This window comes from Dipodomys merriami, unplaced genomic scaffold, assembly GCF_024711535.1.
Source record: "Dipodomys merriami isolate MVZ:Mamm:240054 unplaced genomic scaffold, mDipMer1.0.p SCAF_78, whole genome shotgun sequence".
Classification (NCBI taxonomy): domain Eukaryota; kingdom Metazoa; phylum Chordata; class Mammalia; order Rodentia; family Heteromyidae; genus Dipodomys; species Dipodomys merriami.
Window position 1 is genome coordinate 1,696,927 of NW_027206379.1, and position 27,322 is coordinate 1,724,248.

At 43.0% G+C, this 27,322-nt stretch overlaps 1 protein-coding gene across 2 annotated transcripts in view; it reads left to right on the top strand.

The window, feature by feature from the left end:
- LOC138818658 (lysine-specific demethylase 2A-like) overlaps window positions 1-27,322 on the top strand; it is a 110,637-nt gene that overhangs the window by 16,281 nt on the left and 67,034 nt on the right. The gene's annotated exons all lie outside the window — the stretch shown is intronic.

The following is a 27,322-nucleotide window of genomic DNA, read 5'->3' on the forward strand; positions in this document are numbered from 1 at the left end:
GGGGCTGTTTTTTTGGTCAGTCATGGGGCTTGAACTGTGGTCCTGGGTGCTGTCCCTTAGCTGTTCATCTCATGACTCTACCACTTGAGCCACTTTCAATTTTCTTCTGGTGGTTTATTGGAGATAAGAGTCTCACAGACTTTCCTGCCTGGGCTGGCTTTGAAACATGATCCACAGATCTCAGCCTCCTGAGTAGCTGGGGTTACAGGTGTGAGCTACTGGCACCCAGTTGAGACTTTTTTTTTTAATGGCCAGTCTTGGGGCTTGAACTCAGGGCCTGGGCACTGGCCCTGAGTTTCTTTTGCTCAAGGCTAATACTCTACCACCTGAGCCACAGTGTTACTTCGGCTTTTTCTATGTATGTGGTACTTGGGAATTGAACCCAGGGCTTCATGCATGCTAGGCAAGCACTCTACCAATAAGCCACATTCCCATCCTGACAGTGGGACTCTTATCTCACAGTTCAAAGCCACGTAGGACAGTGTGACTCTCATCTCCAATTAAACACCAAAAACCCAGAAGTAGAGAAGTGGCTCAAGTAGCAGATTGCTAGCTTTGAACAAAAAAAAACAAAGGACAGTGTCTAAGCCCTAAGTTCAAGGCCCAGCACTGGTACACAAAAAAAGGGCTTTTTGGGGCTGGGAAGATGGCTCAGTGGTAGAGTGCTGCCTTGCATGCATGAGGCCCTGAGTTTAAGTCCTCAGTACCACATAAGCAGAAAAAGCCCATAGTGCTGTGGCTCAAGTGGTAGATAGAGTGCTAGCCTTGAGCTGAAGGACAGCGCCAAGGTTGAGTTTAGGCCCATGACTGACAAAAAAAGGGTGGGGTGGGCTTTCTTTCCTTCCTTCCTTCCTTCCTTCCTTCCTTCCTTCCTTCCTTCCTTCCTTCCTTCCTTCCTTCCTTTCTCTTTCTTTCTTTCTTTCTTTCTTTCTTTCTTTCTTTCTTTCTTTCTTTCTTTCTTTCTTTCTTTCTTTCTTTCTTTCTTTCTTTCTTTCTTTCTTTCTTTCTTTCTTTCTTTCTGAGATAGACTCTCTATGTAACCAAGGCTGAACTAGATGAAGCTATTCTCTTGTTTCCACCTCCTGCAAGCTGGAATTACAGATACACATACACCATCACACCCAGCTATAGTTTAAGGTAACATTTGAAACTTCTTGAACTCTTAAGGCAGTGATTCTCAAAGGTATCATCATCAGCATCCATTTTCTGTGTATCTGAGACATGTTGGAAGTATATATACTTGGGTCTTACCTCAAACTTATGGAATCAGAAAGCCTGGTGTTGGGCCTACAAATATGTAGTTGTTTATTTGATGTTTTTTCTTTTTTTGTGTGTGCATCAAAGGAGACTGCTAGTACTTAGGGCCTCCTGCCTTGATGGGCTTTTTTCCTCCCCTCCACAGCTGACTCTACACTTGTGCCATGCCTTCAGTCCAGCTTTTGTGTTTGTCTTTTGGTACCAGCACTAGGGCTTGAAATTCAGGGTCTGGGCACTGTCCCTCAGTTTTTTCACTCAAGGCTAACACTCTAGCCTACCACTTGAGCTACTTCCAGCTTTTTTTTTTTTTTTTTTTTGGGTCTGGTTGTGAGGCCTGAACTCTGGGCCTGAGCACTGTCCCTCAGCTCTTCAGCTCAAGGCTAGCGCTCTACCACTTGAGCCACAGCGCCACTTCCGGCTTTTTTTCTTTTTGCTTATTTGGTGCTGAGGAATGGAACCCAGGGCCTCATGCATGCAAGGTAAGCGCTCTACCACTGAGCCACCTTCCCAGCCCCTTCCAGCTTTTTTAATTAGACATAATCTCAGGACTTTCTTATCTGAACAGGCTTTGAACCCTGATGCTCAGATCTCAAGCACCTGAGTAGCTAGGATTACAGGTACAAACCACCAGCGCCTGCCAAAATTTTTTTTCCCCCTTCTTTTTCTCACGTTGATTAGTTAATTTTGCATCTTGAGCCTGCTAACTGTGCTGTACCATTCAGCTACATTCTATACTATGTGGAAAATGAACTATGCGATTTGTAGACAGGGATGGAAAGGGATAACTGGGGAAAAGTGAAGGAAGGGATGACATTGCCCAAAAAGAAATGTACTCATTACCTGACTTATGAACCGGTAACCTATCTGTACAGTACCTTAATAATAATTAAACATAAATAAATCTTCTAACATCTCCCTGTTTTTGTTTTTGGCAGTAGTAAGGGTTTTACTTGGTTCATAATTTTGCTAAGCAAGTGTTGTATAGCTGAGCCACACCTCTTAGTTCTCAGCCATCATTTTGATGGTTAATTAGAGATAGAGTCTCTTAAGATTTTTCTGTCCAGGCTGGCTTTGAACCTTAGTCCTCTAGGTCTTAGCCTCCTGAGTAGCTAACATTACTATGTAAGCCACTAGTACACAGCTTGTTGTTGTTGGCTTTTTTATTTTTATTTTTTGAGAGTGTATTTTTTTTTTTTTTTGGTGGGGGGTGGGAGGGGCAATCCTGGGGCTTGAACTCAGGGCCTGGGCACTGTCCCTGAGCTGCTTTTGCTTGAGGCCAGAACTCTACCACTTGAGCCACAGCGCCACTTCTGGCTTTTTCTGTTTATGTGGTGTTGAGGAATGGAACCCAGTGCTTCATGTATGCTAGGCAAGCACTCTGCCACTAAGCCACCTTTCCAGCCAGAGACAGTGTATGGTTGTATAGACCAGTCCAATCTCATATTTTCTGTGTAGTCCAAAGTGACCTTGAATTCCTAAACTTCCAGCTTTTGCTACCTGAGTGCTGGAATTACAGCTGTGTGTCACTGTACCTTGCTGAGCAGGGTATTTTATTATTAATATATTTGTTTATTCATTCATTCAGCTGTTTTCAGGTTTGAAATTTTGATCACAACTACCACTTGAGCTATGCCTCTAGCTTGACTTTTTGCTGGTTTATTGGATATGAAGTCTTGTGAACTTTTCTGTGTGGACTGGCTTCAAACCAAGATCTTCTCGTTCTTAGCCTCCTGAGTAGCTAGGGATATAGGTGTCAGCCACCAGGTATTGTAAGCTGTATTTTAATGAGATAAATGATTGATGCATGGTTGGTAAGGTTTGAGAGCCACTATTCTGGACATAAGTAGTGGAAATATGACAAGGAAGAGTTAGAAGCAAAATATATTGATAGTGGAGGACTGACAGAATTAAATGGAGAGTACTTAATCAGGGATAATAAGTCCTGAGTTCCTAGCATCAACTCCTACTAATATTGGAGGCAAAGGCAAATGAATTTAAGTATTCCAGGTACTCATGGGTTACCATAAAGACCATACCTAGTAATTTTTGTGTTTTTTTTTGCCGGAGGAGGTGGGGGAGTTTGAACTTGTGGCCTGGGCCCTGTCCCTGAGCTCAAGGCTAGTGCTCTACTATTTGAGCCACAGTACCATTTCCAATTTTCTGGCAGTTAATTGGAGATAAGAGTTTCATCGGGGGTGGGGGGTGGGGGTGGGGGGTGGGGGGGGGCCTTGGGAAGGTGGCTCAGTGGTAGAGTGCTTGCCTTGCATGTATGAGACCCTAGCTTTGATTCCTCAGCACCACATATGCAGAAAAAGCCAGAAATGGTGTTATAGCTCAAGTATTAGAGTGCTAGCCTTGAGCTTAAGAGCTGAGGAACAGCACCCAGGCCCAGAGTTGAGGCCCATGATCAACAGAAAGAACAGAGTCTCATAGGCTTTCCTGACCAGACTGGCTTTGAACCCTGATCCCTCAGTAGTTAGGATTACAGCCATGAGCCATGGGCACCTGGCAGGTAGGACTTTTTGAAAGGGATAGAGAATGATGGTGGATGTTTTGGAAGTTGGAGATTAGGAGATTATTTATTTTTATTGTATTATCATTAAGGTGTTATGCAGAGGGTTTACCGTTCCATACATGAGGTAATGAGTACATTTCTTTTTGGACGATGTCATCCCTTCCTTTACTTTTCCCCAGTTACAAATTACATAGTTCATTTTCCATATAGTGTCTACTGAGTGACTGCATTTGTTCCTCAATCCTCCCTCCATTTCTGTGACTCCCCTTCCCCAAAAGGCAGAATAAAATACATTTTAAAAAAGGCAAAAACATTACCACCACCATTACCAAAAACAAAAAAACTATTTTCATTTCCAGGAATTTGTTTTGTAAATTGTATTTTAAATGTTCAGAGAGAGGTATTACTTCTTTGGATTCCTCCCCTAAGAATATCTTCCTTTAGTCTTACTATTTGTGTATAAATGCCAAGAGTCTTGTTGGAGATTTATTTAAACTGGACCTAATTTTGCTTCTCTGGAGACACTGAATAATTTTGGAGACATTTCTGATTATTAGACTGGGAAAATGTTCTTTTTTTTGGTAGGCTATACAAAGGGTTACAGTGGTAAATGTAATGTAGTAAAAAGCATATATATAATAGGGTACCCTAATTTAAACTTTAGTAGTGGGCTGAGACATCATTGGACACTTTCCCTAAAAAAGGTTTTAAGGGTAATTCCTGAAGTGTGAGATAAGAGGTATCTAGGCAAAGTGGAAGAAGTTTTTCTTTTTTGGTGCTGGTCCTGGGACTTGAACTCAGGGCTTGGCTCCTGTCCCTGACATTTGTACTCTAGTCTGGCACTCTGCTACTTGAGCTACAGCTCCACTTACAGCCTTTTGATGGTTAATTGGGGATAAAGCGGGGGCTGGCTTTGAGCAGAGATCTCCAGATCTCTGTGTCCTAAATAGCTAGGATTATAGGCATGAGCCTTTGATACCCAGCAAGAGTTTTTATTTAATGCAAAAAATCCAAGTTGGAATGAATTTGACATGTTTGAGACACCTACAAGCCAACCAAAACAAAACCCAGGAAATCATTGCAGACGGCTGGGGAATGTGATATAGTGCTTGCCTAGCATAGATGAAGCCCTGGGTTTGATTCCTCAGTACCACATAAATAGAAAAAGCCAGAAGTTCTGTGACTCAAGTGGTAGAGTGCTAGCACATGAAGCTCAGGGACTGTGCCCAGGCCCCTGAGTTCAGGCCCCAGGTCTGACCAAAAATAAAAAAAGCCCACACACAAAAAAAGACAAAAAACTGAAACACTACAGAGATATGAGTGGAAGACAATCTTGATTGGTAGTCAGAGTCATGTTAAATAAGGTGTTACCATATACACAGTGAGAATGTAGTTTAGCTGAGGAGTGAGTAGTATGTTTGGGATCAGTAGCTGAATTGTAGAGAAAGGATCAGGGAGAGTACAAGAATAGCTCTGGGGAGGCCTACAATGGTTCAGGTAAGTTGTAATATCTAGTATGGATTAAAGAACTGATAACAGGGACTGGAAAGGTGGCTCAGTGGTAGAGCACTTGCCTTGCATGCATGAGGCCCTGGGTTCCATTCCTCAGCACCACATAAGCAAAAAGAAAAAAGCCGGAAGTGATGCTGTGGCTTAAGTGGTAGAGTGCTAGCCTTGAGCTGAAGAGCTGAGGGACAGTGCCCAGGCCCAGAGTTCAGGCCCCATGACCGGACCCCCCCCCCCAAAAAAAAAAAAAAAGAACTGATAACAGGAGGTAAAGCCAAACTTGTAATTCTAGCTACCTGGGAGACAGATCTAAGGATCACCATTCAAACTCAGCCTGAGCAGAAAAATCCTTTAGACTTTTCAGCAAAAACACTGGAGGTGTGGTTCAAGTGGTAGAATGTCAGCTGTGGACAAAAAAGCAGAGCAAGAGTGCAAGGCCTTGAGTTCAAGCCCTGATGGGACACAAAAGAGGAAATAATCTGAAAAGAATATTTACAAAATAGTATCATAGACTTTGGCTTATCAAATGTATTAAGGTTAGTAAGTGTAAAAAGGTATATATATATATAAGTGTGATTCTCAAGTTTCCTCTTGTGTGACTTTTTTTTTTTTTGGGTCCGGTCGTGAAGCCTGCTCTGGGCCTGGGTGCTGTCCCTCAGCTCTTCAGCTCAAGGCTAGCACTCTACCACTTGAGCCACAGCGCCACTTCTGGCTTTTTTCTTTTTGCTTATGTGGTGCTGAGGAATCGAACCCAGGGCCTCAGGCATGCAAGGCAAGTGCTCTACCACTGAGCCACCTTCCTAGACCCTTGTGTGACTTTTTCCCCCCTCCCTTATGCTTACACATATTGGCATGTTGTCTACCATTGAGCTACATCCCCAGCCATAAATTTAGTGTTGAGTAAGTTTGAATTGGTTGACTATGAAATACCTGTGAAACATTGTAGTATAACTTTGGAGTTTGTGATTAGATGTGCTTCTGGGCCTCAGAAGCATATAAATATAATTGAAGTAGGGTAGCACTGATGCTCTGCAAAGAGTGTAAGGAGAAGGACAATGAGAAGACAATGAGAGGATTTAGCTATGGAAGTCAAGAGATTGTATGTAGCACTTACAGTACACATCAAGAACTACATTAAAATAAAAATTTGAATGATTACTTAGTTCTTACATTAGGGGAAAAAAAAAAGAACTGGTCTGTGCTGGGTGCTGGTTGTTCCTGCCTATAATCCTAGCTACTCAGGAGGCTGAGATCTGGGGAGTGCAGTTTGAAGCCAGCCCAGGCAGGAAGGTCCTGAGACTCTTATCTCCAATTAAGTACTAGAAAACCAGAAGTAGCTCCCTAGTTCAAGTGGTAGATCAGTAGCCTGGAGCAAAAGAGCTCAAGGACAGTGCTTAAGCCCTGAGTTCAAGCCCCCGGAAGCTACAACAAAACTGTTCTAAGTGTGTATGTTTTTATTTATTTAATGCTCATAAGCCTTGAAATAAATATTTTCAAAACAAAGAAAATGCCATAAGACATCACTATTCCACTTGTCTAAGATTACCAGATAGAAAAGTTTGTCGTGGGTATCTATCACTCACTAAGTTTGTTTGGGTTTTGTGAGGGTACTGGGACTTTGAACTCTCACAGCTTTTATACTCAAAGCTGGTACTCTTTATCACTTGAGTAACACCTCTAGTTCCAAATCAAGATCTTCCTAATCAAGTAATTTCTCTATCTCAATCTTCTGAGTATCTATGATTGTAGATGTGAGCCATTGGCACTTGATGAGAAGTTGTATTTTGGGACATTTGGTTCTAGTTTGTATTCTCCTTCCTTGTCCTCCCTGTCCTTTTCCTCTCTTTTTTTTTTTTTTTTTTTGTCCTGGGGCTTGAACTCTGGGCCCGGGCACTGTCCCTCAGCTATTCAGCTCAAGGGGAGCACTCTTCCAGTTTTCTGGTGGTTAATTGGAGATAAGAGTCTCCAGGACTGGCCAGCCTGGGCTGGCTTTGAAATGCCGATCCTCAGATCTCAGCCTCCTGAGTAGTTAGGATTACAGGCCTGAGCCACCTACGCCTGTCTTTGCTTCGCTTTGCTTTTCTTCTCTTCCTTTTTTTTTTTTTTTTTGAGACTCACTGTGTAATCAGTCTATGTCTGAAACTTGCTATACCTCTGCCTAGGCCTCTTGAAGGCTGGGATTACAAGTGTATGCCACCTGGCCCAGCTACCAGCTTATGTCAACTACCTTTTATTTTCTCTTTTCTCACCCTTCCTTTCCCTTCTGTCTTAGATCAAAACGAAGGCCTCATGCATCCAAGTGCTGTATCACTGAGCTGTATTCCCAGCCTCCTGCTAGTCTCTCAAAGAGGAAGGAGTGGTTCATTGAGGTTGATGCTGCTCAGGTTTAATACACTATTAAGAAATTTCCATTGGATTTGGCAGCATAGAGGTTATTGGTAACTTTGGGACAGTGCCATTTTGGGCAAAAAACATTCTTCAAAATAAATGTGATACCAAAAAGTAAGTGCAAGTAAATTTGGGTTGCATGAAGGGGGAAGGAAGAGGAAGAGGAGGAGCAAGTTATAGCTAAAATGTTAAGTATGACAAATTATAAGGTCCAGAAGAGGCTATCCTAGAGTTTTTGTTTTAAGGTGAGAGAGAATACTTTTTGGGGGGGGTGTTAATGATATTATTAATATATACTGCTCTGATGATTCTGTTAGCCTTCTAGGCTTAAGTTGTTGCTGAGACCAGTTGGTTTCTAATACTATCCTCTTGTAGTTCCTGCTGTCACTTAGTTCTAACCTTTCCTTTGTCTGGACCCTAGTAATAGCCTGCATTTTCTGAATTTTTTGTTTCCGTTTTTTTTTTGGGGGGGGGGTCAGTCGTGGGGTGTGAGCTCTGGACCTGGGTGCTGTCCCTGTGCAATTCAGCACAAGGCTAGCACTCTACCACTTAAGCCACAGTGCCACTTCCAGTTTTCTGAGTGGTTTATTGGAGATAAGAGTCTCACAGTCTTTCCTGCCCAGGCTGGCTTTGAACCGAGATCATCAGATCTCAGCCTCCTGAGTAGCTAGGATTATAGGCGTGAGCCACTGGCGCCTGGCCAGAATTTTTTGTTTCCTTTTGACAGAAAGTGTCAGGTAGCCCAGGCTGGTTTTTCTTTTTTTTGGTGTGTGTGTGGGGGGGGTCCGGTTGTGGGGCCTGAACTCTGGGCCTGGGTGCTGTCCCTCAGCTCTTCAGCTCAAGGCTAGCGCTCTACCACTTGAGCCACAGCGCCACTTCTGGCTTTTTTCTTTTTGCTTATGTGGTGCTGAGGAATGGAACCCAGGGCCTCATGCATGCAAGGCAAGTGCTCTACCACTGAGCCAACTTCCCAGCCCCACCGAGGCTGTTTTTTAAATTTTGTTTTGATGCAGGTCCTGGGGCTTGAACCTCAAGGTCTGGGTGATATCCCTGAAGTGTTCTCCCCTTGTAGGTTTTGGGGCTTGAACTTGGCCTAGGCACTGTCCCCAAGCTCCTTTTTGCTCCAGTGCTCTACCACTTAAGCCACAGCTCTACTTCCAGCTTTTGGAGATAAGAGTTTCCTGGGTTGTTGGGTGCTTGTGGCTCACACTTGTAATCCTAGCTACTCAGGAGACTTAGATCTGAGGATTACAGTTCAAAGCCAGCCTGGGCAGGAAAGTCCATGAGATTCTTAATTGACCACCAGAAAACTGGAAGTGGAGCTTTGGCTCAAAGTGGTAGAGCACTAGACTTGAGCAAAAAGAGCTCAAAAGACAGGGCCCAGGCCCTGAATTCAAGTGCAGGGCTGATCCCCTCCCCACCCCCCCCTCAAAAAAAAAAAAAAGCTTTCCATCCTGGCTGGCTTTAAACCGTGATCCTCAGATCTTGATTTCAGGATTACAGGTGTGAGACACAGGCGGGTTTCACTTGTCTTTCTTGCTCACAACTGGTACTTTTTTTTTTTTTTTTTTAACTCTGGGCTTGGGCGCTGTCCCTGCACTCTTCAGGGCAAGTGTTCTACTACTTGAGCCACAGCTCCACTTCCGGTTTCTAGTGGTTTATTGGAGATAAGAGTCTCACAGACTTTCCTGTCTGGGCTGGCTTTGAACCATGATCCTCAGATCTCAGCCTCCTGAGTAGCTAGGATTACAGGTGTGAGCCACTGGTGCCCGGCTACAACTGGTACTCTTTTTTTTTTTTAAGCAGTTTTTTTTAAGTTATTTAATTTAATTTATTTATTTAATTTTTGTTGGTCGTGGGGCCTGAACTCTGGGTCTGAGCACTGTCCGTAAACTCTTCAGCTCAAAGGCGAGTGCTGTACCACTTGAGCCACAGCGCTACTTCTGGCCTTTTCTGCTTATGTGGTGCTGAGGAATTGAACCCAGGGCCTCATACATGCAAGGCAAGCACTTCGACCACTGAGCCACATTCCCAGCCAACAACTGGTACTCTTGAGTCCCTAGAGCCTTACCTTCAGCCTGGCTTTTTACTGGTTAAATGGAAATGGAGTTACGAGGTCTCTGTTCAGGCTTCAAACTGTAGTCCTACAAGTCTCAGCCTCTTGAGTAGCTAGGATTGCAGGCATAACTAATCCTTTCTTTACGCAGAAAAAGTTTACTTTTTAAAGGCAAGCCTGTGTCTTATTAAAGTGCTCCAAAATGTCTGTTCAAATATGGGTTTAGTACTTTATATAAAAGTATATTAAAAAATAGATTTTTTTTTTGTCCGTCATGGGTCTTGAACTCTGGACCTGGCTGCTGTCCCTGAGCTCTTCAGCTCAAGGTCAGCACTCTGCCACTTGAGCCACAGCACCACTTCTGGTTTTCTGGTCGTTAATTGGAGATAAGAGTCTCAGGGACTTTCCTGCCCAGGCTGGCTTTGAACCGTGATCCTCAGATCTCAGCCTCCTGAGTAGCTAGTATCTGAGCCAGGCATTCAAGACCACGACTGAAAAAAAGTGTTGTACCTGAGTTCTATAAATGGAAAGAACCCAAGATTGCTAATTAGGAAGCCTGGGTTGATTTACTTAGCTTTATTTTATTTATTCGCAAAGTCCTTCTCAGTTGTAATAGTTTAAATCAGTTGTTTTCCAAGTGCCAACTGCATTTACTGGAAAATAGTTAGAAATAGAATGATCAGGGGGCTGGGAATGTGGTTTAGTGGTAGAGTGCTTGCCTAGTAGCATGATAAAGCCCTGAATTCTATTCCTCAGTACTACATAAACAGAAAAAGCCAGAAGTGGTGCTGTGGCAGAGTGTTATTAGCCTTATGCAAAAGAGGCTCAGGGACAGTGTTGAGGCCCTTAGTTCAAGCCCCAGGACTGGCAAAAAAAAAAACCCACAAAAAATCAAAAAGGGCTGGGAAGTTGGCTCAGTGGTAGAGTGCTTGCCTTGCATGCATGAGGCCCTGGGTTGGATTCCTCAGCACCACATAAGCAAAAAGAAAAAAGCCGGAAGTGGCGCTGTGGCTCAAGTGGTAGAGCGCTAGCCTTGAGCTGAAGAGCTGAGGAACAGGGTCCAGGCCCAGAGTTCAGCCCCCACGACCGGACCCCTCCTCAAAAACAAATCAAAAAGGAGAATGATGAAGTCAGAAACTCTGTGAGTAGCTGGGTACCAGTGGCTCATTTCTATAATCCCAGCTACTCAGAAGGCTGACATCTGAGGCTTGAGGTTTAAAGCCATCCCAGGCAGACAAGTTCAAGAAATTGGGCTGGGAAGGTGGCTCAGTGGTAGAGCGCTTGCCTTGCAAGCTTGAGGCCCTGGGTTCGATTCCTCAGCACCATATAAGCAAAAAGAAAAAAGCCGGAAGTGGCGCTGTGGCTCAAGTGGTAGAGCGCTAGCCTTGAGCTGAAGAGCTGAGGGACAGCGCCCAGGCCCAGAGTTCAGGCCCCACAACCGGACCCCCCCCCCCAAAAAAAAAAGAAATTCTTACCTCCAATTAACCAGCAAAAAAGCTGGGAGTAAAGTTGTTGCTCAGGTGAAAGACTCCATTCTTGAGTGAAAAACAAAGTGACAATGTGAGACCCTGAGTTGAATCACACTTCAGTACCAGAACAAAAAGAAAAAACTAAGAAACCGAGAGTGGGGGACATAGCATTGGTTCCACTAGAGCTAAGCTCCTCTTGTGCTTCTCTTCTCCTCTCTTCCTTTTCCTTTTATCTTTTCCTTTTCCCTTCCCCTCTTCCCTGGGATTGAGAACTCCATAACTGACTCTCCACTCATTGGCTAGCACTCTTCCACCCACCTAAGCTATGCTTTGGGCTCCCCTCCCTCCCTCCCTCCCTCCTTCCCTCCCTCCTTCCTTCCTTCCTTCCTTCCTTCCCTCCCTTCTTTTTCGTTAGTTGTGGGACTTGAACTCCATACTTGAACTCCTTTTGCTCAAGGCTAGTACTCCAGCACTTCGAGTCACAGTTCCTAGTCTGGATTTCTGGTGGTTAATTGGCAATAAAGGGTCTCTTGGTGCCAGGCGATGGTGGCTCACGCCTGTAATCCTAGCTACTTAGGAGGCTGAGGTCTGAGGATCGCGGTTCAAAGCCAGCCCGGGCAGGAGAGACCGATAAACCACCAGAAAACCGGAAGTGGTGCTGTAGCTCAAGTGGTAGAGCGCTCGCCTTGAGCTGAAGAGCTGAGGGACAGCACCCAGGCCCAGAGTTCAAGCCCCATGGCCGACACAAAATAAATAAATAAATAAATAAATAAAGGGTCTCTTGGACTTTCCTGCCCAGGCTGTCTTTGAACCGAGATCCTCAGATCCTGAGCAGCTAGGACTACAGGCATGAGCCACCAGTGCCCCGGTCTCTATCTCTGTCTCTCCTCCCTCTCTTCCTTTCCCTTCCCCCCCCTCCTTCTCTCCCTCCCTTCCTTCCATCTATCCATCCATCTGTGGGTTCTGGGGTTTGAATCTAAGGGTTCTAAGGGTCTTCAGACATGATAGGCCACCCCTCTACCACTGAGGTACATATCTCTAGCCCTAGATGATTCTGATAGATAACAAAGCTTGATAACCACTGGAAATTGTTAGTCTGTTTTTCTGTTTTAGAAATAATAGCTACAAATAACTTTTAACCTCAAACTTTTTGACTTAAAATTATCTAAAAACCTTTTTTTTTCTAGTATAGTGGTGTCCACATATTCCCAGCTACTTAGGAGGCTGAAGCAGGAAGATCACTTGAGCCTACAAATAGGAGACCAGCCTGGGCAATATAACAAGAACCCATCTCAGGTCAAAAATAAAACCAAACCAGCAACAAACCAGACTTCTTCATATATATTGTTAGGATTCTTCTTTGCTTACCCAAGAAATTACTGCCAGATGCCAGTGGATCATGCCGTTTAACCCTAGCTACTCAGGAAGCTGAGAACTGAGGATTACCATTTAAAGCTGGCTGTGGCAGAAAAGTCCATGAGACTTTTTTTTTTCTAATCACCAAAAAGCTGGAAGTAGATGGTTAAAGAGTTAGGGAACTAGGGCTGGGAAGGTGGCTCAGTGGTAGAGTGCTTGCTTTGCATGCCTGAGGCCCTGGGTTCAATTCCTCAGCACCACATAAGCAAAGAGAAAAAAGCCGGAAGTGGCGCTGTGGCTCAAGTGGTAGAGCGCTAGCCTTGAGCTGAAGAGCTGAGGGACAGCGCCCAGAGTTCAGGCCCCATGACCGGACCCAAAAAAAAAAAAGAGAGCACTAGCCTTGAGAAAAAAAAAAAAAAAACTCGATAAACAATACTTAGACCCTGAGTTCAAGCCCAAGGACAGGAATAAAAAGTCTGAAAATAGTTATATAGGTAGCTATAGTTAGTATCAGAGTAGAATCAGAGACAGTATATTTAGTAGTTTTTTGTTTTTTGGGTTTTTTTTTTGCCAGTCCTGGAACTTGAACTCAGGACCTAGGCTGAGCTTCTTTTTTTTTTTTTTTTTTTTTTTTTTGGGGGGGTCCGGTCGTGGGGCCTGAAATCTGGGCCTGAACGCTGTTCCTAAGCTCTTCAGCTCAAGGCTAGTGCTCTACACTTGAGCCACAGCACCACTTCTGGCTTTTTTCTTTTTGCTTATGTGGTACTGAGGAATTGAACCCAGGGCCTCATGCATGCAAGGCAAGCGCTGTACCACTGAGCCACCTTCCCAGCCCCTGAGCTGCTTTTTTTTCAAAGCTATAATTATACTACTTTAGCCACTATGCCACTTCTAGCCTTTTATGTTTGTGTGGTACTTAGGAATTGAACCCAGGGCTTCATGCATACTAGGCAAGCATTACCTAGTACATTCACAGCCTATATGGATGCGTTTTATCACTGTATGTTTTCTCCATAATGAGAAGAGAAGATAAACGTAAAGGACAGGCCTTTTGTTGACAGACTGGAGTAAAAAGTATCAAAAGTAAAGGTTGCCTTTTTTTTTTTTTTTTTTTTTTTTTTTGGTAGCAGCAGATAGACATTTGATTGGAGAGATTTGAACTCTTAGCCAAGTATTGTTAGCCTGGGGCTCTAGCCCTGTCTACCCACATCTCTATCCCAGAAAGCAAGAATGCTGGAGACTTATGCCTATAATCTTAGCTACTCAAGAGTCTGAAATAGGAGGGTAGAGGTTCAAAGCCACAGAGCCAGCCTCCACAGGAAAGTCCTTTGCAACTCTTTTTTTTTTTTTTTTTAATTGTGAAAATACTGTACAGAGGGGTTACAATTACATGGGCAAGATAATGAGTACATTTCTTACCAAGCATTGTAGCCTCCTCTTTTGTTTCCCCTTTCCATCCCTTCCCATCCTCCCCCCCCCTCCTTTGCAACTCTTATTTCCAATTGACCACCAGAAAATGGGAAGTGGCACCAGGGCTCAAAGTGGTAGAGTGTTAGCCTTGAGCAAAGGAGCTCAGGGACAGCACCCAGGCCCTGAGGCCCTTATCACCACCAACAATAACAATATTTACTTCATTGTGGTACATACAAGTTGTTTGTAGACTGAAAAGGGCTGATTATTGTTGATATTCACTCACTCTCTATAAAGGGAGTTGCACACAACTTGGAAACAATAGTAAGTTTTATCAAATGTATATTTTGTGCTTGGCAATAGGTTTAGAGCTTTATTTCCACTACTATTTTGGCTTAACAGTGTTTTTAAGTTTATTCTGTAAAATAGAGGAAACCTTATAAAATTGGAGTTTCTAAAAAAGAACTGTTAAGATGGAGCATTGTTCTCTGATTGAGCACTTCCAGGATTTAGTAAACCTTATCTCTATTTTATCTCAGACCTTTCAGCAAACCTTTCTCATAATCATTTCTGTTTAAAAAAAAAATCCTTAGAGGGTATTAGGGAGGAAAATGTAGTGAGGAAAGGATTGCAGAGACCAGACATGAGTTTTAAGTCTTGCCACTAAGCATGGACCTAGAGCAGTTACTTAAGGCATTTTGCAATAAGCTTTTTCTGTTTATGTGGTACTGAGGAATTAAACCCAGGGCCTCATGCATGCAAGGCAAGCGCTCTACCACTGAGCCACCTTCCCAGCCCATCCCAGCCCTTTTTTTTTGAGACAGGCAGGCTATATAGTACTGGCTAGTATGTAAGTCAATATTTCTGCCTCAGCACCCTGAGCATTAGAATTACAGATGTAAACCACCATGCTGGCAGAAATCATTATATTTTATTTATTTATTTATTTATTTTTGTCTTTTCTTTTTTGGTACTGGGGATCGAACCCAGGACATCGCACTTGCTAGGCAAGCGCTTTGCCACTGAGCTACATCTCGGCCCAATCATTATATTTTCTTTTTTTGGGGGGGGGCCCGGTCGTGGGGCCTGAACTCTGGGCTTGGGCGCTGTCCCTCAGCTCTTCAGCTCAAGGCTACCATTCTTCCACTTGAGCCACAGCGCCACTCCTGGCCTTTTGCTTTTTGCTTATGTAGTGCTGAGGAATCGAACCCAGGGCCTCATGCATGCAAGGTAAGCGCTCTACCATTGAGCCACCTCCCAACCCCCCAATCATTATATTTTAATAACACCAATTACTTTGTTTTCTTCAGGCTTGTTACCTCATTCTTGCCTACTAAAGGGTTAGTTATATGCTACTATTCTTTATCCTGCAGGTTCTTTCTTAGTTAATCTCTGTATTTGGAAAGATACTATATTTGATTGTCGATCTGTTTTTGTATTGGTTTTTGGGCTTGAACTCAGGGCTTGGGCACTATCCATGAGCTAACATTATATCTTTTATATTACTTATGGAAACACAAGTTAAAATTTAAAACTTTCTTCCTTTCTGAAGAAATTAGACATTGTAAGAACACTCAGGATAGTTGCTGTTGATATTTGTGCCATTGTCAGTTATCAGCCATGAACCAAAGAACTTTGCTGGATAAACGTAGAATTAAAAAGTAGACTTTCAAGCATTGTAGTCTAAAGTCATTTATAGTTGTAGATCAGGGGAAGCATTGAATCTCTAGATCTCTCTCTCTCTTTTTGGTCAGTTGTGGGGCTTGAACTCTAGGCTTGGGCGCTGTCCTTGGGCTTTTCAGGTTAAGATTAGTGCTCTACCACTTGAGCCACAGCTCCACTTCCAGCCCTTTCTGTTTATGTAGCGCTGAGCAATCCAACCCAGGGCCTCATGCATGTGAGGCAAGCACTGTACCACTGAGCCACCTTCCCAGCCCCAATTTCTCTACCTTGATAAAAATAAAACCTAATTTTTCATAGATTCAGAATTTTTTAAATTGCTTTACATTTCTTTAAATCGAGAATAGACTTTTTTTGAATTTTTATTTATTTTTTCATTTATGTATCATATATACTTTTTATTTTTTTTTATTTTTTTTATTGTAAAGATACTATACAGAGGGTTACAGTTACATGAGTGAGGTAATGAGTACACTTCCTCTTGAACATTGTTACCCCCTCCTTTGTTTTCCCCCTACCATCCCCTCCCTCCCTCCCTTCCCCGAGGTCCTTTTTTTGATTGTGATCAAGTGATTACATAATTTCTGGAAATTCACAGTATTGTGGAATAATGATGCTCATTTAAAGTCACAAGTTCATTCTAACTTTCAAGAATAGACTTTTAAAACCTGTCTTAAAGCAGCATTATTGTCTAGAAATTTTTAGTTTTAGTAAGGCATCATTGGTTCATGCCTGTATCCTAGCTACTCAGGAGGCTAAATTCTGAAAATCCTAGTTTGAAGCCAGCCCAAGCAGGAAAGTCTGTTAGACTTGAGCTGAAGAGCTGAGGGACAGCGCCCAGGCCCAGAGTTCAGGCCCCACAACCGACAAAACAAAACCCACAAAAGACTCCTATTGAATTTGTAATTAAATATGATAATGGAAGGGAATTGAAATAAATCAAAATAGCCGGGCACCGATGGCTTATGCCTGTAATCCTAGCTACTCAGGAGGCCGAAATCTGAGGATTGCGGTTCAAAGACAGCCTGGGCTGGAAACTCTGGGAGGCTCTTATCTCCAATTAACCACCAGAAAACCGGAAGTGGCTCTGTGGCTCAAGCTGTAGAGCATTCTCCTTGAGCTGAAGAGCGCAAGGACAGGGCCCAAGCCCAGAGTTCAAGCCCCATGACTGACCCCCCCCCCAAAAAAAAAAAAAAAAAGGGAAAAGAAAATGTAAGAAATTGAAATAGTTACTTTCATTGGTAAAATTAGTTTTTTCATGCTAATCAATCTTTTAAATGTAATACTGATGACTTGTATAACATTCCTCCCCCCCCCCCCCCCCCCACACACACACACTTTTTTGTTGTTGTTGTTGGTCATGGGCCTGAAATCTGGGCCTGGGCGCTGTTCCTCAGCTCTTCAGCTCAAGGTTAGCACTCTACCACTTGAGCCACAGCGCCAATTCCAGCTTTTTCTGTTCATGTGATGCTGAGGAATTGAACCCAGGGCCTTATGCATGCAAGGAAGCACTCTGTCACTGAGCCACCTTCCCAGCCCTTTTTTTTTTTTGGTTGTATTTGACTGATTCAGATCTTTACATTTGCTGAAAAAGTGCTCTACTGCTTGAGTTGTACCTTTAGCCCCATTTTACTCTTGTGTGCACTTGTGTGTGTGTGTGTGTGTGTGTGTGTGTGTGTGTGTGTGTGTGTGTGAACTTTATGCATGGGCACTGTCACTTTACTGCTTAAGCCACAGCTCCTCTGGCTTTTTGGTAGTTGATTTAATTGGAGATAAGAGTCTCAGGCTGACTTTGAGCTTTGAGCTTTGATTCTCAGATCTCAGCCTCCTGAGTAGCTAGGATTACAACCAAGAGCCACTGGTGCCCAGCAAAAATGCAAGATGGGTGTGGAAGTGCATACATGTAATCCTAGAATTTGGGAAGCTGAAGCAGAAGGATAGCGAGTTTGAGGCTAGCCTGGGCTAAGCAGAAATGCCTATGCCTATAATCCTTGTTATCTAAGGAATAGTGTCTGGGCACTGAGATCAAACTCCACTAGCAGCACTGATATTAAAGATTTGAAATTGCAACTATCACAGAAACTTATTCATGTCTCATGAGTTCCTATTTTTTCCCCTCAGTGACTTCTAGCATTATAATTTTGTTTTAAACTTTTATTTATAATTTTGTATAATTTATAATTTATTTATAATTTTGTTTTAAAAATAGTTGGGTGCTGGTGGCCTATAATCCTAGATACTTGGAGGGCTGAGATTGGAACAACTAGTTCAAGGCCAGCATGAACAAAAAAGTTTAGAAGACCTCTTCTCAACAGAGCTAGTCAAGGTGGCATGTTCTTGTTTTCTTGGCCACATAGGAAACCTAACAAGCAAGTTGCTTCCAAGAGTGTGTGGACAGGAAGTAAGGCCCTGTTTCAAAAGCACTGGCAAGGGGCTGGGAAGGTGGCTCAGTGGTAGAGGGCTTGCCTTGCAAGCCAGAGGCCCTGGGTTCGATTCCTCAGCACCACATAAGCATAAAGCAAAAAAGCCGGAAGTGGCGCTGTGGCTCAAGTGGTAGAGTGTTAGCCTTGAGCTGAAGAGCTGAGGGATAGCACCCAGGCCCAGAGTTCAGGCCTCACGACCGGACCCCCCCCCCAAAAAAAAAAAAAAAGCACTGGCAAAAATCATGACTAGTGGCATGGCTCAGCAGTAAAAGCACCTGCCTAGCAAGTGTGAGTTCAGTTCCTGTGCCTGTACCTCCCCCAAAAAAAGGAATACCATGTATTCCTTGTGTCTACTTTCCCTTTAAGTCAGCATTGCAATATTCATCTATGTTGCTCTGTAATATTAACTTTGTAATATAACCACTTTTGTATTTTTTGGTAGTTAATTGAAGATACAAGTCTCATGGAATTGCCTGCCTGGGCTTGCTTTAAATTGCAATCCTCAGATCTTAGCCTTTGAGTAACTAAGATTACAATCATGAGCTACTGGTGCTTCATATACTCTTAAGCTATGCTCCGTAGTTCATACCTATATGGCTGGCTACTCAGGAGTGTGAGAATTGCTGTTCAAAGAGAGCCTGAGCAAAATATTTGAGAGTTTTCATCTCAACAAGTAAGAGTTGGGTAGAGTAGTGGGCACCTCTCATTCCAGATATTTAGGAAACATTTCTAGGCCAGCGTGGGAAAAAAGTGAGACCCTATTAGAGGGGTGAAAATAAAAGCATTCTTGATGGCATAAATTGTAGAGAACCCGCCTAGCTAAGCACAAGGCCCTAAGTTCAAACTCCAATATCATGGGTGTGTGCATGTATATATATATGCACATTCACACACACACATGATGTTTAAAAATAGACATGGAAGTGGCACTGTGGTTCAAGTAATAAAGCAGTAGACTTGAGCACAAAGCTCAGGGCCAGTGCCAAAGCCCTGAGATCAAGCCCTAAGACTGGCACACACACCCCAAAAAAGAAAAAAACACATTACTGTTATTACAGTATTATCTTTCATTGTTTAAATTCCTCTCAATTGTTGCTCCTTTTCTAGTGATTAGTTGGTCTGAAGCCATAAATATCCACTGTATGTGACAAATATCTAAATGTCTACGAAGTCTTTGTTGACCTATAGTGTACCTCTTTTTTATTTGGGGGGGGGTCCGGTCATGGGGCCTGAACTCTGGGCCTGGGTGCTATCTCTCAGCTCTTCAGCTCAAGGCTAGCACTCTACCACTTGAGCCACAACCCCACTTCCGGCTTTTTTCTTTTTGCTTATGTGGTGCTGAGGAATTGAACCCAGGGCTGGATGCATGCCAGCCAAGCGCTCTACCACTGAGCCACCTTCCCAGCCTCTCTCTCTCTCTCTCTCTCTCTCTCTCTCTCTCTCTCTCTCTCTCTCTCTCTCTTTCTCTCTCTTTTAAAGGGGATTAAAAAAATTGAAATATAGGGCTGGGAATGTGGTTTAGTGGTTGAGTGCTTGCCTGGTATGCATGAAGCCCTGGGTTCAATTCCTCAGTACCACATAAACAGAAAAGGCCAGAATTGGTACTGTGGCTCAAATGGCAGAGTGTTAGGCCTTGAGCAAAAGAACCTCAGGGACAGTGCTAGGGCCGGGCCCTGAGTTCAAGCCCTATGACTGACAAAAATAAAAATAAATTAAAATATGGTGGTAGAGTACATAGCTCAGGGGTAGAGTGCTTGCTTAGCATCTGTGAGGCACTTGTAGCCTTGAACTCCAATATACCCTCCACCCCCCAGGGCATGGAACTAACAACATGCATAAATCTCCCATGTTCAGTTTGGTGAATTTGACGGCATAATTCATTGTTGAAAACAAGATAGATACAAACTAGAGGGATGTATCCCCATGTAAAGTTTTCTCATGCCCCTTCAAGTTAATGTCTTAATTATCTCTGTATCTGACATCATCAGAGAAGAGTTTTCTTGTTTTATCATATATAGTTAATTACAGCATTTGCTCTTCTGTAAGAGGCCTTTTCCATTTAGTATTAAGCTTTGAGAGTTGTCCTTGTGGTTCTGTTTTTTTCTTTTTCTGGTGTTGGGTAAATTCCATTGTGTAAATATGTGCCAGCATATGTATGTGTATGTACAAAAAATGTGAAGTTTTCGATTCATTTCTGAAAAGTAAAATGATCTGTAATTTTTTTTTCCGGATCTGGCCCTGGGGCCTGAACTCTGGGCCTGGGCGCTGTCCCCCAGCTCTTCAGCTCAAGACTAGCACTCTTGTAATTTTGTTCTGCTTCTAGTTTACACAATTTCCCCCCAGTTTAGGGGCTTGAACTTAGGGCCTGGGTGCTGTCTCTGAGCCTCTTTGTGCTCAAGGTTAACACTCTACCATTGAGCCAGAGTGCCACATTGGGCTTTTTCTGAGTTATTTATTGGAGATAAGAGTCTCACAGATTTTCGTGCCTTGGCTGGCTTTCTGCGATATTCAGATTTTAGCCTACTGAGTAGGATTATAGGCATGAGCCACCAGTTCCTGGCTTAGTTTACATACATTTATATTCAACTCGATACTTTTCTAGGCATACTTATATTTTCTTTTTTCCTTTAGTTTTGGCACTGTGTGCCTGTGCTCTCACTTAGCTTTTTTTTTTCCTTCAAGGCTAGCACTCTACCACTTGACCCACACTTCTACTTTTCAGCTTTTGGTTGTTAATTGGAGGTAAGAGTTTCATGATCTTTTCTCCCAGAGCTGGCTTCAAAGTGATATCCTCAGATTTCAGCCTCCTGAGTAATTAGTATTACTAGCATGAGCTATGGCTCCCAGATTTTTTTTTTTTTTTTTTGGCTCCTACTATTTGTGCTTGAAATTGCTGTTAGGCTACTCTCTATTTTGCTGTGGGTTTGAGAAAGTTTTAAACACTGATGGCCTTCATCTTTTCACTTTTGGCTTCTTTTCAAAAAGCTCAGTTTAGGCTACCAACTGTTTTATGAAATGATGGCCAGTTTGTCTACAAAGACCTTGTTCTCTTCCTTGAGCTCTGTGGTCTACTGACTAGTTGCTAGGTCCCAAACCTACAGCTTGTTGAGATCACCAAAGTGCAACTCTGCTTCCCCTAAGATCGTCTTGTTTTTCATGCAAGTTCCCCCAGAAAAGTTCTGTGCTACAGAGGTAACAATGGAAATCAGAAAATGTATGTCATAGGAGCAAGAGTCTGTAAGAAATAAAGTCCAGTTTCTAGTTACAGATATGAGCCACTGGTGGCTGGCCACTCTGTCTTTCTTTTTTTTGGGGGGGGGGGTCCAGTCATAGGGCCTGAACTCTGGGCCTGGGTGCTGTCCCTCAGCTCTTCAGCTCAAGGCTACCGCTCTACCACTGGAGCCATAGCACCACTTCTGCCTTTTTTCTTTTTGCTTATGTGGTGCTGGGGAATCGAACCCAGGGCCTCAGGCATGCAAGGTAAGCAAGCGCTCTACCACTGAGCCACCTTCCCAGCCCCCCTCTGTATTTCTTGAATACCTACTGAATCCCAACACTGTTTGAAGCAGGAGGAGAAAAGATGACTGCAACATGGTCCCTACCCCTGAAGTACATAGTTTAGTGACTGATCCCTTAGTGGTCAGCCAGTGTGGGCCCTCTGTCTGGTGTAGTAAGCAGGCAGCTTTTCTTTCTAGTTAATGATGGGTATGGCCCGCCAGCTCTAGCCATTGCCAAGCTACAGAACCTGTTTGGCCACAGGGTCACTACCTGATACTGGAAGCACTTAAGAGTAGATGATTTCTTAAAAAGTTAGAAATCTTTTTTTTTTTGTCGGTCGGGGGGCTTGGGCGCTGTCCCTCAGCTCTTCATCTCAAGGCAAGCGCACTACTGCTTGAGCCACAGCGCCACTTCCAGTTTTCTAGTGGTTTATTGGAGATAAGAGTCTCACAGACTTTCCTGCCTGGGCTGGCTTTGAACCATGATCCTCAGATCTCAGCCTCCTGAGTAGCTAAGATTATAGGCATGAGCCACCAGCACCCGGCAGATTTCTTTTTTTGTTTGTTTGTTTTTTTGGGTCCGGTCATGGGGCCTGAACTCTGGGCCTGAGGGCTGTCCCTCAGCTCTTCAGCTCAAGGCTAGCGCTCTACCACTTGAGCCACAGTGCCACTTCTGGCTTTTTTCTTTTTGCTTATGTGGTGTTGAGGAATTAAACCCATGCGCTGTACCACTGAGCCACCTTCCCAGCCCCCCGGCAGATTTCTTAAAAAGTAACATAAAATTAAGTTGGCAACTTGAGCTATTTGATAAGAATATGTTCTTATTGTTAGAAAACAATAGACTTAAGTTAGAAGTATAAGGCCATGGTATTTTGAACTTACTTTCAGATGGTTTCATGTACATGGGAAAATATGCCTACCTAAACATACACATATATATGCCCGATACTTACAGGCTGACACCAGACCCCCCCCTCCCCCTCCCACACTTCCCCCTCCCCTTCCTCCCCTTTCTCCCCTTCTCCTTTGGCTTGAACTTAGAGCATGGGTGCTGGTACTGAGCTATTTTATTCCAGGCTAGTGTTCTGCTACTTAAGCTATAGCTCCATTTCTGTTTGATTTGGTGCTTAATTGGGGATAAGAGTGTTATGGACTTCCTTGCACAGACTGGTCTTAAAAATAGGAAAAATTGGTTTTCCTATTGACTTATATTGGCTATTATTTATTATTAAATTGTTTTTCCTATTGGTTAATATAAAACTTTTATGTGTGGTTGTTACTGTAATACTGATGCTTATTTTATAATTTAAAACAAGATAAATTGAGTGTTAGTGTCACTTTTCTTGTACTAGACCTTGCACACAGTAGGAAAACACTCATAATTGAGCCACCCAACACCTTGGCAGAACAGTGGATTGAACTCGAAGACTTGCTTGGTTGAAAAGTGTTCTACCATTTGAACCACATGCTCAATTCTCTATAATTTTAAGTCTAATAGAACCCTCTATCAGAAACAACTAGTTCCTACCTAAGGTTCTGTTCACCTGTCCACTAGTCTTTGCCCTAGAATTAACTAAGTCCCTGGGGTAGGTACTTGTTCAGTTCTACAAATCTTCTTAAAGTCTTTCCCCCCAGCTCCCTGGTCTTAGGGCTTGAACTCAGGGCATAGGTGCTGTTCCTGAGGTTTTTTGCTCAAGGTTAGCACTCCACCACTTGAGCCACAGTTCCACTTGTGGCTGTTTTCGGTGGTTAACTGGAGATAAGAAGAGTTTCATGGACTTCCTTGCTCAGGGGGCTTAAAACCATGATCTTTAGATCCTTAGTTTTCTGAATAGCTAAGATTACAGTGCCCAGCTTGATTTTTTTTTTTTTTTTTTTTGGCCCGGTTGTGGGGCTTGAACTCTGGGCCTAGGCGCTGTCCCTCAGCTCTTCAGCTCAAGGCTAGCGCTAGGTTTGGGCTGTTACATGTTCAACATGGTTAGTAAGCCAGTCAAGAAATAACCAAAAATGCTTATTTTTAATTTCTTTGCTGAGGTTGGTTAAATAAGCAGAATCTCTACTCCCATCTCTTCAACAATGGCAAAAGTTTAAAAGTATTTTCTTTTTACTCCTGAACTAACTGAATATGCCCTTATTGAAACAATTGAATATTTCCTTAATAGGGCTTTAACCTGATTTTTAGTACAGTCGACATTCCAGGCCCTAATATTTGTATGACCTTAAAACAGTATCCTTGGAGTCTTTAGCTTCCATTTCATGCATGGAGAGAAAAAATGTTTTCCTCTCCCTGGGTGCCGGTGGCTCACGCTTGTAATCCTAGCTACTCAGGAGGCTGAGCTCTGAGTGGTGCTGTGGCTCAAGCAGTAGAATGCTTGCCTTGAGCTGAAGAGCTGAGGGGTAGTGCCCAAACCCAGAGTTCAAACCCCACCACCGCCAAAAAAAAAAAAATGTTTTCTTCTCTTTTCCATTTCTCCTTACTTTCACCCTGTTTACTAAAATAAGTAGATCTTTGCAAAAACTTTAAAACCAGGGTACCTCTTAAATTCTGAGTCAGGTCTCATCTTCTCATTTTAAATTGCAATAACAATTATCTTCTGAGGGCTGATGGATTAATAAATGTAGACTGTTTTGCACACAGTCAACAATACAATCTGTTAAAATTCTCAAAGCTTAAATCACATAGTGGTTTTATAGCTTTCAAATCTGATTTTTAACTATATAGATAACATGGATTCATTATTGTGCAAAATCAAAATATTATAAATATGACTAAAAAGCACCCTTGGCCTCACCAATCACAATGCCTTCATTGTAAGTAACTATTTTATGAGTTTATATTTCCATTTGGCCCCTCTCCTGCCATCTCTGGTTCTGGTGTTTGAACTCAGGGCCTGGTTATTGTTCTTGAACTTTTTTGCTTTACCACTGAGCCACTTCCAGCCTTTTGATGGTTAATTGGAGATAAGAGTCTCATGATTTTCCTGTCTGATCTGGCTTTGAACCAGGATCCTCAGATCTCAGTCTTTTTTTTTTTTTTTTTTTTTTTTTGCCATTCCTGGGGCTTGAACTCAGGGCCTGGACACTATCCCTGTGCTGCTTTTGCTCAAGGCTAGCACTGCCACTAAGCCACATTCCCAGCCCAGATCTCAGCCTCTTGAGTACCTAGGATTACAAGTGTGGGCCAGCACCAGGCCTCCTTCCATGTCTTTTTAAAATATTTTAATTATACACACATATACAACCAGGAATAAAATAGATAATTTAATATTATGAATTGGAATCTGTATTTTAGACTAACCAAGAATGGTAAAATGCAGCAGTTTATTTTGTGTTGACTTACCTTACACTATATTTAAGCCTAGATTGGTTTAATTAAAGGAAAAAAACTGGAAGAAGAAACATAGCTTCAGCTTTTGAGCAACACATTTGCTTTTCTGGCCAGTAAATAGATAAGACTTAGAATGTTCATCATTACTTTGTTTACCTTAAAATCCACAACTAGAGGGGTCACACTTGTTTGTTAGCCCAGCAAATAAAAATTATGAGGCAAGGACAGGAATTTCATTGGTTCTTTAGTGTATTTAAATTATGTTTGTAGGGGCTGGGAAGGTGGCTCAGTGGTAGAGCGCTTGCCTTGCATGCATGAAGCCCTGGGTTCGATTCCTCAGCACCACATAAGCAAAAAGAAAAAAGCTGGAAGTGGCGCTGTGGCTCAAGTGATAGAGCGCTGAAGAGCTGAGGGATAGCGCCCAGGCCCAGAGTTCAGGCCCCATGACCGGACCCCCCCCCCAAAAAAAAAATTGTGTTTGTAGTTAATTATGGTATTTTATTTTATTTTTTGCCACTCCTAGGGCTTGAACTCAGGGTCTAGGTACTGTCTTTGAGTTTCTTTTGCTCAAGGATGGTACTGTACCACTTGAGCCACAGCACCACTTTGGCTTTTTCTGTGTATGTGGCACTGAGGAAAGGAACCTATGGCATCATGCATGCTAGGCAAGCACTCTACCACTAAGCCACATTCCCAGCCCTATATTTTATTTGTAATATGTACACATTGAGAATAGGTCCCAGGGCACTCAGAAAAGATTATTTTTTTACCCTTGAGGAGATGAATTTGAACTCAGTGCTCTAGGTAAGTTTTCTACTTGAGTCATATCTCCAGAATTGGATATTGATCTTAATCCTAAAGCCACTTGTTGAGACAGACTTAGCTTCCAGTGGAATGTTAAGAGGCCATTGTTACTTTGGGAACAAGATTTAAAAGTTGGATGCAGGCCCTAGTGATTTATGTAATCCTGTAATCCTAGCTGCTCAGGGGGCTGAGATCTGAGGATTGCAGTTTGAAGCCAACCTGGTCAGAAAAGTTGTGAGACTTCTCTCCAATAAACTACTGGAAAAAAAAGCCAGAAGTAGAACTGTGGCTCAAGTGGTAAAGCACTAGTCTTAAGTAAAGGAAGCTCAAAGACAATGCCAACACACACAAAAAGCTGGAGAATGTGGATTTGACATGATCTCTCTTCTTCAGAGAATTAGAGGTCAGTTGAGAAAACTGGGAGAACAGTCAGACAAAAGAAATTGTCCAGTTAGAATATGTTAATTCTAACTATTTGGGGGATTAGGGTGGGGTGCTGGACAGTAGAGTTTAAGATTCAGCCCCTCTTCTTTCATCCTGGACTGTAGACTGAACTTAAGTGATGATGCCAAGGGGCAAACCTCCTGGCTATTGTCCACTCAGCATGAGTGGAGGGAATATGTAGTAGTAACTATTCAAAATAGAAATTGTGGGGCTGGGAAGGTGGCTCAGTGGTAGAGCACTTGCCTTGCATGCCTGAGGACCTGGGTTCCATTCCTCAGCACCACATAAGCAAAAAGGAAAAAGCCGGACATGGCGCTGTGGCTCAAGTGGTAGAGTGCTAGCCTTGAGTTGAAGAGCTGAGGGACAGCGCCCAGACCCCAGAGTGAAGGCCCATGACTTGACCCCCCCCCAAAAAAAAAAAAAAAAGCAAAAGCAAAATAGAAATTGTCCTTTGCTGGTATGATGTCTTAGAGGATACCAGAAGCAGAGGTTGTATTAACTGTAAATTATACTTGTAAGGCTGATTATCCTACCAAAAATATAGTGCAGTTTCAGTATACGTTGCCGTCCCAATATCGAATTGTCTTACCAGTGGCTGATATTCTCAGCATTGGTTCTGCTGCATTTGTGTGTGTGCATTTATGTGCATATACACATGCACCAGTTCAGGGCTTGAACTCAAGGCTTTGTACTCTTGGCTTACTTGCTCATGGCTAACACTGTCCACTTGAGCCATGCCTCCAGTCTGGCATTTTGTTGGTTATTTTTGGAGGTGGAAGTCTGCCATTTTTTTCTGCTGAGGATAACTTCAAATCTTGATCTTCAGATCTTAGCCTCCTGAGTAGCTTGGTTAACCAGTCCTCACCTGGTTTTGCTGCTGCTTTCAATAGTCGTGTGCTGTCCAGTATGGCAGTCACCTGCCACCTATGGTTTTTGGACATATGAAACAGGAGAAGGAACTAGTCTGATTTGAGATGTGAGTATAAGATATACATCAGTCTTGCAGACTAGACTTTAAAAAAAAAAGAGCCCGGTGCTGGTGGTTATATCTTACTGCTTTACACATCCCCTGTTTATGTTTGACCGCTCCTTCATGTTCTCAGCATAGATCAACAGAAAGCAACCACTTAGAACAGGCATTTCTATTTAAGCAACACTTTTATGTTACAGATGAGTACCTCATCTTTAA